Raw genomic sequence first — 13,355 nt, forward strand, 5'->3', positions numbered from 1 at the left:
ACCATAGACTTGAAAAATATGGTGAATGATTATGTAAAATTGTATATAATATAACCTTTAAAATAGACGCTTTTTAGCTTTTATTTTGTGGTGAATTTATAGTTAAGATTGCAAAGTAGGTTCAGTGATGACCCACTTTTCTTCATTATATCCTTAGCTATTTAAAAAAAATAATCTTTTTGGCTGAAATTTTCCATGCTCAAAATACCGCTCTCACCTAAAGAAATGTAAATCCACATTAACTCTGTTAACGTCAATGAAGTTATTCTCATTTTACACAGATGTAACAGGTGTGCCATTGATTTCAGTGGAACTTCGGCTCAGGAGTTCATCTACACTAATTCAATTGCAGAAGCAGAACTTTGAGAGATGAAGTATTTCGTAAGTGTGCCACTCGGTGCATTGGGGAGCAGGACTGTGGTTCCACATGTGCCATTCCACTTCCTTATTCTTCCTTGTTTTACCATAGCACCCAGCCAGGGACAGTGACCACATTGTGCTAGGCACTATACAAACACAGAGCAAAAAGACAGTCCTTGCCCTAAATATCTGGCAATCTAAGTTTCCATCTGTGTAGAGTAGAGGAAGCATCCTAATACACAATATCTTGCATGATGCACTGCCATGCTAGCTGGGCTGCAATCTGACCATGTGTAATATTTCATTACATACATTTATGTGTAATGGGACCAAGCTAGCATTGTGGTAAGAATCTTAAATTTTCCATTTCCTGATGTTATTTATTTACTTTGCAACCTTAACATTACAGTAAAAAAGACTTTATTCAAGAAGCAATATTGTATATCAGTGATCATGCTATTTTAATTGTCTAATTTTAATCACTATAAACCACTCTAATATGAACAGGAGTTGCACTATTTTTTTTAATAGTACAAAGTTGCCAAAGCTGTACCGTGAAGGGAAGGACCTTTAGGTATTAATTTAAAATATGTGAGAAAGTAATTCAGAATGTGGATACTTTCTTTAATTCATTTACATCATTTATTTAAACAGAACAAGGCAATATGGCATGGAAAGGAAATGGAATCATGGTTCTTATTTTTAGGAACTTTGGATGATCCTTTTAAAGTGCTAAAACATGTTCATTTCTGGAGTGACAGTCAAGCTTTCACTCTGAACTCTGTCAGAAATAACTGTCCTTCCACCTGCTTTCCCTTTCCAGGCAATGGTTATTGCTGGTAATAGAAAATGAGAATTAAACCTTATTTTCACACTCTGAAGGAATCATTAGGCTTTTCTGAGACATAGCTATTTTTGCTTGAGGGACAAGAAATAGCCCCTTAAGTGGTGGCTATTATACTTTCTATATGAGAAGGCAGTAAGATGGCACTAAGAGGATTTGTGGTTTTACTACTGTGGAATGGGAAACATTAATTTCACCTCATGAGAATACAAAAACATGCCTCTTCAACAAGGACCAGATTCTGATAGCCTTAATCATGTTCTGTGCTACCTTACTCCACAAGTAGCCGCATTAGTTTTGATGAGACTTTTTGGGACAGGGACAGATCCCATCTTGTTGTTTTATGTTTGTAGAGGGCCTAGCATAATGGAGTCCTGTTCCATGATTGGGACTCCTCAGCACTATGGCAACATACAATAAGCTATATTATTAGGTTAGATACCCTCAGTCTGACTAAGGGCGGAGCATCTCACCCCATGACTGCATGCATACTTAGAAATAAGTGATTCAATCTCGTCTTTCCCCCATTCCCCCCCGATACATGGAATAATGTATTACTTTTGTTTAGTCAAACCCTTCTGTTTTTAATTATAAGAATCAGACCTTCTTTCTTCTGTGATCTCATTGTAATTTAGTAAATGAGCCATAACTTTACTAGCGTTTCAGATAAAATGGAGATGAAGTTAGTTAACTTACTTTTGTTATTGTTTTCCAGTTTAAACTTTAAAGTGTAAAGTGCTAGGTTGCTGAAGGAGTTAGAGGGACTTTTGTGCCAGAGTAAACTTAAATGAATGTACATTTTTAGTTAGCATCCCCTTTCTTTGGCTAATTATAAAATATGTTGGTTATTTAAATGAGTGCATTCTGCCTCACTGTATCTTGCCAGAGATTTTTATAAATAAGTTATCCCTTGTGTATTTATAGAGAAGTTTTAATTATCTCTTCCAATAACAATAATTAGAGCAGCATTGGTGTGCCAGATTCTTTAATTTGGTTACATTAGTGCACATCGATCAATCTGATTGTTAGACCCCCATCAACTTGTTCCAGGAAGATAATGGGAGGCAGACCTTGGTCCTATTTGTTCTATAGACACACTTGCATTTTATTGAATAGCAAGGAGGATTTGAAACTATAACTGGTATTAAGAAGGATGTATTTAAAAGACAATAAAGTTTATCTAAAAATACTTCTGAATATTTTCCTGGTCAGTGCTACACCCTGAATGCTTGCAATTGTTGTTCAAAGCTGGCTTTTGCAAAGAAAAAAATAAGAGACATAAAATGCTTTGTATATAGTTAGTACAAATGGCAAAAAAGGTTATTTCTGGAAACTTGCTTTGTAATCAGACTAAGATGCAAGAGTGAATAGCTTAAATTTTTATTTTGTAAAACCTCCTATCTTGAAATATACTGACAGAATTCCTGTAAATATTGGTTGTCTGCATATTTTCCCATGCTGAGAAAATACTTTGTTATATTTACTTTAAGAGAAACCATTCTTTTCCAATAATGTTATTTTCATGCTAAGAGACTGCTTTTGCTTGTTGCAAAGAAATTTTAAGAAATAGCTTGACAAACAGAAAACTTACAATCAACAATTGATAGAAAACAGGAGCCTAAATTTCTCTCCCAGTCACTTTTAAAAATAAGTAAATGTTGAGTTATTAAGGTGAAAGTTCGTCAGCATGTAGAATCAGGTATATCGTAAACATTATGAAAGCTCTCAAAACCAGTTTTGTTGCATCATGCATTTGCAGAGGTGCATAAATATCAACTTTAGAATAAGACTTATCTGGCTCCTTTTCAGTTATGATTTTGGGCATTGGAACTGGTGGTTTAATAAATGAATAGCTGATGCCTTAATCCATTTTACAGTGTTCCCTAGTCAATTCTCTTGCAAAACATCTGTGACGAGAAAGTAGCAAAAAGCACAATGAGGCTATATCTAGACTGCTGGCTTCTTTCGGCAGAAGCTTTTCCGGAAGAGATCTTCTGAAAAAACTTCTTCTGAAAGAGAGCGTCCATACTGCCAAAGTACATCGAAAAAGCGATCTGCTTTTTCAAAAGATGGCGTACACTTTGATTGGATGCTATCTCAGATTTAAATTGTGATTACTGTGGACAGAGTGGCCACCAGGGCATCTGTGCTTTTTCCTGGAGGCTTCTTCTTTCGAATAAAAATCCTGTTCCCAGTCTACACACACCCTTTTCCAAAAGAGCTCTCTTGGAAAAGGCATTCTTCCTCGTAGACAGAAGTTCACCACTGTCAGAAAAAACCCTCTATTCTTTCGATTTTTTTCAAAAGAATGCATTTGCAGTGTGGATGTAATTGAAGTTTTTTCGGAAAAACTGCCATTTTCCCCAAAAAACTCTGTAGTGTAGACATAGCTAGAAACACAGAGAACTAGGGCCTTGATCTCTGTCCACATGAGTTTACAATCTGAATGGGAAAACTTATGGTATGTCTACACTACAGAGGGGTTTTTTTTTTTTCAGAAAAACATCAATTTTTCCGAAAAAACTTCAATTATGTCCACACTGCAATTGTGTTTTTTTGAAAAAAAAAATCAATAGAACAGAGGGGTTTTACCGATATTGGTAATTGTCATTCTATGAGGAAGAAGCTTTTTTCTGAAAATGCTCTTTCGGAAAAAGGTGTGTGTGGATGGGGAAGAGGGAGTTCTTTCAAAAGAAGAGGAAAGAGGAAAAAGCACAGGTGCCCTGGTGGCCACTCCATCCAGAGTAATCACAGCTGAAATGCGAGATAGCGTCCATTCAGTGTGGACGCTATCTTTGGAAAAAGCAGATGGTTTTTTCAATGCACATTTGCTGTGTAGACACTCTTTTTTGGAAGAAGTTTTTTGGAAGATCTCTTCCAGAAAAGCTTCTTCTGAAAGAAGCCTGCAGTCTAGACATAGCCTTAGACATGGACATAAATAAAGGAAGGTGGTAGGAAAAGGGAACTGTGGGTCATCTTTCAATAAAAGTGTAATAGACTGAATCAGAACAGGAAGTTTTATCTGTCTTTGTTATTTTAGCCCCCCTCCGCCCCCTTTACTGTAGAATCGGCATACTCCACGATCTTTTATGTATCCTTCACAATACCCTACTGAGAAGGGGAAGTATCTAACCAGTGGTCTAACCAGTGGACCATTCTTTTCCACCTAAATCCTTCAGGTAGCCTATACCTCTGATGATCTGGCCTAATACGGGCCCAGTCCTGCTCCTATAGGTGTCAAATGCAAATCTTCCCCTGACTTCAGCAGTGCAAGATGTGGTCCCTAGATAATAATAAATGCTGAGAGCAATGGATCTAAGCCTGTGGCTTTTAATGGTACAGTGCACGAGGATAAAGTTAGGAGCAAAACTATTTATTTTACATTAGTTGCAATATATGGCCCTGATCCTGCAATTGGGACTATTCAGGTGTAATGCCTGCTGGTGAAGGTGGAGTAGGGGCAGCAGTCAAGTGTGCATGAGTGGCCAGGTTGTCAGGAGAACAAGAGGTATTAGAAGCAGTCTGAGGGTATGTCTAGACTACAAAGTTTTTTGGGGATACCAGAGGAAATAGTTTTTTTCCCCAACATTTGGCCCAGTGTAGACAGGCCAAATGTCGGGAAACCGTCTTCCAACAAAAGCGGAAAAAGATATGCAAATTGTGGTTTGCAATTTGTATTTCTTTTTCTGGAAGAACTGTGTAGTCTAGATACAGCCTGGGACAATAGTTGACATTCTTATAGGCGACTGTAGCTAGAAAATCCAATTCAAAAGGGCTAGGTCATTTACTGGGGAGATGAGGTTGGGCAAGGCAGCAAAAAAGGGTCAGGTAAGGCAATCTAGGCCACACCCAGAAGACAACAGTCTGTTGTTCAGCCAGTTTCCATCCTCTACCTGTTAGAGGCATTAAATAGTCCAGGTACCTAATGCGAGTGCTGCTAGTCACTCCAATGAGGGGGCCTGGGATGTGGCTGCTGTGGGCCTGTAGACTTTTAGCACTCTCTTGGTTGGTTGGGATAGTGGTTCAATACATTGTAGTTGTGCAGTGGTTAAAGATACTGCCTTAGTACCTGGCAGGCTTGGCAGGATACCACCATCAGGTGAATCTAACTGCAGATCTGAGGCCCAAACATGTAGGACCAAAGTTCTACATATCTTAGGAGTCATGTGTGAGTATGGAGTGCAGACTGAGCACTGTGAGTGCATGACTGGATGGACTTGGACTGCTAGGAGCTGAAAGTAATGCCACATGTAGTTGCTGGCACATTTGCAAGTCTCAGACTTGACCAACACCACTGTCCATAGGTATTAATAACATGGATGTTTCTTCTTGTAGTAATACAATTTGCAAAGATAATCTTCAGGAGAACTTATTACAATCATTTCTAAAATGCCTTCCCTAGTGACTATACACAGTCCTTAAGTGAGTAGCGCTATTAGCATCAAATATTTTTCCCTGTCTCAATATACGTACTATCTTTGAACACAATGTGAGAGTTGATCAAAGTGAAATATCCATCCGTTGTAAATACTTTGAATTCAATATCTTTGCATTAATGGTTTATGGCAGGCCTGTGCACTTGTGGAATGTACTTTGCCATGTGTACATTTAATAAGAAAATGATAATCTAGATCCATTATTTGTCAGTCATCACTATATACTGCAGATAAATCTTTCACTTTGCAGAATAATAATTCTTATCTACCCCTGTTGGGCTAAGAATCTCAAATGTTTTACATTTTCTAGTTAATAAAAGTCCTTAATACCGCCAGGAGATATGTTTCTGTACTTGTGTTACACAAGGCTTAAAAAAGGAAGAGAGGTTAAAACACTTGCCCAAGGGTATGTCTAGATTAAAAAAATTTCGGAAAAGCAGACACATTTTTTCAGTATCCCTGTAAACCTCATTTTACGAGGAAGCAAGGATGTTGTGAAAGAGGGATTTTTTTCCAACATTTGGCCCTGTGTAGATTGGCCAAATGTTGGAAAATCCTCTTTCGGAAGAAAAGCAGAAAAAGATATGCAAATTACAGTTCACATTTTGCATATCTTTTTCCGACTTTTCTTTGTAGTGTAGATATAGCTCAAGGTTGTACCAAGAACCAGGGACAGACCTGGGAGTAGAATCACAGAGCTAGATCCTTAGCTAGCGTAAAATACCAGAGTTCCACTGATTGACACTTTAAGCCAATTGAAGATCTGGCCCATAAACATCTAACTACTAGTTCTCTGGTTTAATCCCTGGAGAATAAAACCTTTTCCTTATATTTAATACTGTACCAAAGTTACCTGCATTTTCCTTGAAACAAATGTATTTTTGTAAGTGTTCCTATCTATGTACATCAGTTTTCTGCATTAATAAATGTAATAGACCTGTGAGCAGAGAAATGAGCATAGTAATGATTTGTGTTGTTTTTAGATATGAAACAAGTCATTTCCCAAAGCTGTCAGCATAAACTTCATTTTTTGCTCCAGTTTCTTTATCTCAAGAGATGTTGTGTTTTCATTTCAGATTAAAACCATTGTTCTGATTAAACATCACAAACTACAGTATACAGCTTCTATGAAAAATTGCTTCCTTGGAGTAATTGTGTACTTACATTTCCCCTTGCCAATATTGTACTGTGTGACAGTCACTGACACAAATAAATATTATATTTGATATGCAAAGGCAGAAGCATCTAGATTGCTATTGGTTGTGTTTCTTTCCTGACAACATAAGCAAGTTTCAGATCAGAAAACCGAAAAGTATACAGCACCAATAAGTACATTTTGTTTACCAGAGAAACAGAACAATTAATTAAATAATATGTTTTTTTAGGGATGTTAGTGTATAGTCAACTACATCATGTCAACTACACTCATCCCCCTCTTGTTGCCTCTATTTCTAATATAGCTGCATCCAGTCCCTGGGCCTTTGGTTTCCTACCCCTTGCTTACCAGAAGTTAAAAAAAAAAAAGAGCAAAAGTGTTTTTTAGGCACTTCAAACAAAATATATTAATTCTGAATAGATACATGGTGCAGATCCATTGATTGAGGATATGCCATTATGAAAGGTAGAATCATAATTTCAAGAAGTATAGAAAATTGGCAAAGAAATTAGGAATATGCACATTTCATGTGCACTTCACACACTATGGCTGCATGTCCCTTAGCTGTCAGAGTACAGCCCAGTTGCAGTCCAGCTGAAAATTAGATCCTAAGTGACTTGACCAAAGAGTCACAGCAAGTCCAGTGGTAGAACTGAAAATAGAAAGTTGTCGGCTACCCAGCAATTTGCTTGATCCATGAATCTTATTTTCCCAACCAGAGAATTTTGAGTGTATATCAAAGCATGTTGGTATCAACAGCAGAGAACAACAGAGGTCACCATTGACTTACAGTAAGAAAAATCACTTTTTGAGGATCCATTGTAGAACATTGAGCAGATGCAGAGCCAAAAAGCATACTCCTGGCATGATTCTAAAATTCAGTTGTGTGAGAAAAGCCAAGTACTGGAACAGACTGAGAAAAGGTACAATTTTGAGTATTTCTAGCACACACATGAGGATTTTTTCCCCTGACAGAATAAAAATCACAACTAAATTGCGTGAATTTTGAAATGGAGAAAAAGAAATGTCTCTTTGCCTTACAATCTTTACCACCCAGAATAAGACATCAATGGTTCTAAATAGCCAAAGCACAGGGAAATCCGATTTTGTGTATGCATCTTTTTTGTTAAAAATTTTAGTCGTCTATTTCTCTTATTCAATCTAATCAACCTATTTGATAATAAGAAGAGCGATAACAACAATATATACTAAAAAGCACAAGTTACAGGATGTTCAGAGAGTTGAAATTCCCTGTTTGCTGTACTTGTTTAGTGTTCTGTATTGCACAGGCTATATCACATATCCTGGCATTAAAATCTGGCATTAAGGAATTTGAAGAAATTATATGAATTTACAGTTAGGGGAAATAAACATTTAAAATCAATTTTATTTACAAAAGCCCACAATCTAAAATATGTGCTTGCAAAACAAAACCAATCAGATTATAAAAGAGGCTAAAATGCACACAGATCCTTACTGTATCATTGCATGAACATTTTCTGTATTATTACATGAAATGATTGAGGAAACAATGTGTGGAAATAAAGTGCTCAGAAGTTTTCCTTTGAGTTCTTGGTTCAGATCTTCAGAAGTATTTAGGTGCCTAAATACCCACTGAAATCAGTGCAAGGTAGGTGCCTAAATACCCTTGAGAAGCTGGGCCCTTGTGATTATTTTCCATTAATAAGCTTTCAGTTTAGATCTTTAGTCCCCCCAGCTTGCCTTTTAGTTTGCCAGAAACAAATAATCTCTTTAATGGTGGCCTAGAAAGCATTTGTAAGGATTGTTTATCATTTCTGCTACTTCAAAAATTATTACAAATGCGTTATCTTCATTGCTCCAAACATAAGTGGAGAAATAGACCCATGTGTTGTGACAACTCCCGCTGTATAGGACTGAACAGCTGTTCTGTCAGTGGATATTATTATACATCCAACTATGTGAAGTAGAAGGCTGCACCTTGTATGAACTAAAAATACCTAGTTATTTTGTATTGTTTAATAATGGAGACAGTGCACTCAGTGTCAGTCAGGGGTTCACCCATGTGACACAGGTGATAAAACATTTTGCAGCCCATAGTACCTTTAATTTCAAGTTCTCAAAGCCCTTTACAAATATTATATTAAATATGCCTCACAATGCTCCAGTTATGTAGATGAGTATTGTCATACCCATTTGGTAGATGAAGTCACTGAGGCCTAGAGAGATTAAGTCATGCAAGGCCATAGCAAATTACTGGTAGAGCTGGGATAGAACAAATTAGTCAGGATTCCCATGACTAGATTCTCAGCTACAACTGCTTGGCACATCTGGGCAGGAGGATGGTCGGCCACAAGTTGCTTTTACCCCCACCTTTCTGCTCCCTTATTTCTTGACTGGACAACAGGAAGCTGCTTTAGCTCCTGGCACAAGTTGCAAAGGTCCCCTAGGCATTGTTTGGCTGGTTCAGGATCTTCAAGTACAGCATCCGAACCCAACCACTATACCAGGGAGGATGCCAAAAGTGAGTAGTATGGAGCCAGTGACATGTCTTTATGCTACCCAAGGAATCTTCAACACAAGAACAACTGTATACTCAGCTGGTTGTTGCATCTCTATACACTTAGCAAGCTGAAACAGGGGTAGAGGGAATGGAACAAGGCCACCATAGGATCTAACCACTACTATTTTGCTACAAATAGACCACATTCTAGCACACTTATCTATGACTTTCACATAATTATGTATCTACATGCCCCTCACCACTATGGTGTGTGAGTACCATCCATATTTTTAAAAAGGAAATAATATTAGTTCTCTTTCTCCCTGACCAGCCTGTAGGAGAAATAGTCTGCTTACTTAAAGAGGTTTTGTTTGTGTATACACAAATGGATGAGTGAAGAACTTACGGAGGAAAAAATCAAGTAGGAAAAAAAAGTGTTACATTTAGTTCTTAAAGTGTGGAAGGGAGAGCTCATTTCACATCAGAGTGAATTCCATAGTCTAAGTCCAAGTGTTGTGCTAGTTCTGTCACCCCTGCTCAAAGGCCTCCTCTTAAAGTAACTCTGAGCTTGTCTCACTGCAAATGCCTTAACAGCATAGCTATCCAATTAGAGCTATACCACCAAAGCTCCCTAGTGGAGATGTAACTTATACTGACTAATGTGCTGGCATAATTAATCCACTTCCCCAAAGTTCATAGGTGCTTTGACAGGCATTCCACATTCTTTATGAGGGGAAAATGCTGATGAATATGACATAACTGGAATAAGCTTTATTCAAGATACTTTATGAGAGATATCATTGGTTGTATCCATAAAAGCTCATGATACCATCTACATGTTTTGTTAGTCTTTAAAGTGCTGCTAGACTATTTGTTGTTTTTTAAGTTTTTCCAGTTACAGACTAACTCGGCTACCCCTCTGAAATCATTGGGAAGGTTTGGATTTATTGAATATATTTAGCCTATTCATATGCAGGGTATCTCTTCTGTATCAGAACTTAGGAATATTGACTGTAAATTTATTATCAGTGTGTTCACGTTGGGAAAAGCCTGTTACAGCCAAGTACAACAATTAAGAAGAAGCCAAACACAGACCTAATGGCCTGTTAGTAAGAGACTATGAACTGTGGGAGACCTTGCTTTTCTTCTAAGCATAAGGATCAGCCTGTAAGAAATGACTACTGGCTCTGAAACACCTGTGATCTGATGCTAGAATAGCATATATAAATAATTGTTACCCAGGGGCGAGGAGTATGTGCATATCTCTTTTTACATTGAGAAAGGGTGTGTCTACACAGCACCTTAAACTCAAAATAAGATACGCAATTTGCACTATGGAAATTGCGTATCTTATCTCAAATCTATTTTGAAAGACTTTATTTCAATATTTGGCACGTCTACACAGCACCAAATTTCAAAATAACATGCTATTTCAAGCCATCCTTTATCCCTCGTTCAATTAGGTTGATCAGGATGGTGAAATAGCACACCTGTTAAAAATATTTTGAAATAACAGGTGGCTTATGTAGATGCAGGATAGCTATTTTGGGATACTTGTGGTATCCCAAAATAGCCATGCAGTGTAGACAAACCCAAAGAGAGGCATTTTCATGAGCTTGTACTGTATAGCTATCTATACAACATAAATCAGATTTTTCTAGGATTAGCTCCCAGAGGAGATGTGTACTTGACTTCTGGGAAAAGGACTCACTCTGTGCTGCTTTCAGGTGTATCTGCAGCCTTCATGGTGTGGCCTTATCCTTGTGTTTTGTTTGACGCAAGCTGGAGAGGTAGGCTCAACAAGACAGGGCTCCAGGGTGCCCAGGCTGTCAGGAGAAGCAGGCTCAGTGTTGTCTTGGCACATACCTGCATCCATATGTAGGCTTTTGCTGGCACAGCAATGTTGGTTGGAGTGTGTGAGTTTTCTTCATGCTCCTGGCCAACAAAGTTATGCCAAAAAAACTTGTGTGGACCAGGCCTTTTGTGAGAGATCAGAGTTGGAGAAAGAACTCCTCCCTCAAGTAGTTGGGCCAATTCCATGGGGAGTTTTAAACTGGGATACAGATTTTGAACTGAATTGTATGTTGAGTAGAGAATCATTAACACCATAGAACTATTTCATTCTCCTTCAAATCCTTCCTAAAAACTCTAATTTGCTGTGATGCCTACAAAAAACTTGGCATAATTGTTAGTCTGGTGGTTTGCTGAGACCCCAGAGGGAGGGAACACAACAGGTAATTGTCAAGTGATCTCTCTCCTGTCACCCATTTCCAGCCTCTCACAAACAGAGGCTAGGGACACCATTCCTATCCAGGCCATTGATGGTAATCTCCATGAATTTATCTAGGTGTTTTAAATTTGATCATTTGAAGATTACCCGTTCTGTTCATTCCCTCTAGAGCACCTGTCATTGGCCACTATTGGAAAACAGCATTTTGGGCTAGATGGAGCCTTATTCTGACCTAGTATGGTTGTTCTCATGTTCCAGCACAAGCTCCTACCCCTACCCCCTCCCTGAGGCCGCCTCTGCACCCCTTCACCCCCAGCCCCACCCCAAAGCCTTCATCACCTGCACTTCTGCCTCTTGCCCCACCCTAAAACCCTTACTCCCTCCTGCATCTTGAATCCCTCAGGCCCACCCCTCAGCCTGGCGCTCCCTACTGCACAGCAAACCCTTCATCCCTTTCCCCACTCCAGAGCCCAGCTGGTGCCCTCAGCATCTCCCGCCCCCGCCCCGCGAAAGGAGGGAGGGGGGGGCCTTTGGGGGGAGGCGGGGCCGCGGGCGAAAGGCGGAGCCAGGATGTTGGGGGCACCAATAGAAAGTTGGCAACCCTAGAGCTGGGTATCCTCCCCCTCCGCCACCTGAGCTGGGAGGTGAGCGGGGAATCGGCTCCTGAAACTCGCCCCCCGCCGGAAGAGGCGTCTGCGTGCGGTATCTCCCGCCTGTGCGGAGCGAGGGCGCCTGCGTGCGACACCATCGCCCCGGGGCGCGCCACGCAGGGTTCAGCAGGGAATAGAGAGGACGAAGCAACACACGTGAGTCCGTGGAAGGCTCCTGCCGTCCCAAGCGTTTGCTGTCTCCTGTCAGCTGATTGGCCATCCTGTAAACCCTTGACCTCTGACCCCCTTTTTACTCCAATCGCCTCACTCCTCTCATGGGCTGGGGAGAGTGGAGGGTGTGAGCTGTGGGGGTTGGCATTCTCAGAGCGGCTGTACGCTGCTTGCGTTGGGCGGTCCTGTGGTGGTGGGTGGAGGGCGCGGGGTGGTGCTCTGTTTGCGTAGGGCCGGCCTCGCACGGGGAAGGGAGGGTAGGAGGCTGTCCCGGGCCCAGGTGAATGGAGGAACCTGACAGCTGGGGGGAGTGAGGCCGCGGCGGGGAAATGGCGGCGGGAGCAGCACAATGAGACGCGGCCTGTAGCGGGGAAGCGCTGGTCTGGGTCCAGCTCGGCAGGTAGGAGGCGGCGGGCGGCTCTGGCGTGTGCCTGGGCCGGTGGCTTCATGGCGGGGCCGGGCACCCAGCGGCGGGGCCGGGCAGCTTGTGCCACCGCCCGCTCTGGACATGTGCGCGGCTCGGCCCCTTTGGCGCCCGGCTGAGCCTCCCCTCGCTCCCAAGGCCTGGTTCACCTGTGCGCAGCCCCCGCCTGGCCCTGCCTGCCGGGGCCTAGCCACCCCCGTTGCCGCCATGCCCATGGACCCGGCTCAGCGGCGCCCAAGGCGAAGGGTCTCCGACGGGGGCCTGCGTCTCAGCCCTTCTCGCTGGCTTTGTCTTCTCTCTCCCCGGGCCTGCTGAGGAGCCCCGTCCCCACGCATCCCTGCCTCCCTCAGACCACAGCTGGGATTCCCGGGAGTTGCTTCCCCAGCGCCAATGAGAGACCCGTTATTAAAGGGGTGAAGGGCTTTTGATGCGGGTGTGGAGGGGTGTAGTTCTAACTGATAAATGTTACTCCTGGAGAGTTTTTAAGGATCGCTTCTCTCTCGCCTTCACCACCTCCCCTAGCTGAAACTAGCGGGGGCACTGCATGCCGTAAATATACAGTGAGAACATTACAAGATCCTCCCCCATAACCTGTATGAAAA

General features: G+C 41.2%; 1 protein-coding gene across 15 annotated transcripts in view; it reads left to right on the forward strand.

Annotated features, from left to right (window-relative positions):
• The first annotated feature begins 12,092 nt into the window (after window positions 1–12,092).
• The window catches only part of DICER1 (dicer 1, ribonuclease III), a 108,915-nt gene continuing 107,652 nt past the window's right edge, over window positions 12,093–13,355 (forward strand). For 10 of the 15 annotated variants that reach the window (XM_075926642.2, XM_075926650.2, XM_075926643.2 and 7 more), the window contains exon 1: window positions 12,545–12,729. The gene's annotated coding sequence lies outside the window, so the exon portion shown is untranslated. Of the gene's footprint in view, window positions 12,315–12,542; window positions 12,730–13,355 lie in introns of those variants that run through there. The other 5 variants (XM_075926644.2, XM_014578870.3, XM_006133693.4 and 2 more) reach the window with 3 other exon arrangements.

Source organism: Pelodiscus sinensis, chromosome 5 (assembly GCF_052426305.1).
Source record: "Pelodiscus sinensis isolate ZL-2025 chromosome 5, ASM5242630v1, whole genome shotgun sequence".
NCBI lineage: Eukaryota > Metazoa > Chordata > Testudines > Trionychidae > Pelodiscus > Pelodiscus sinensis.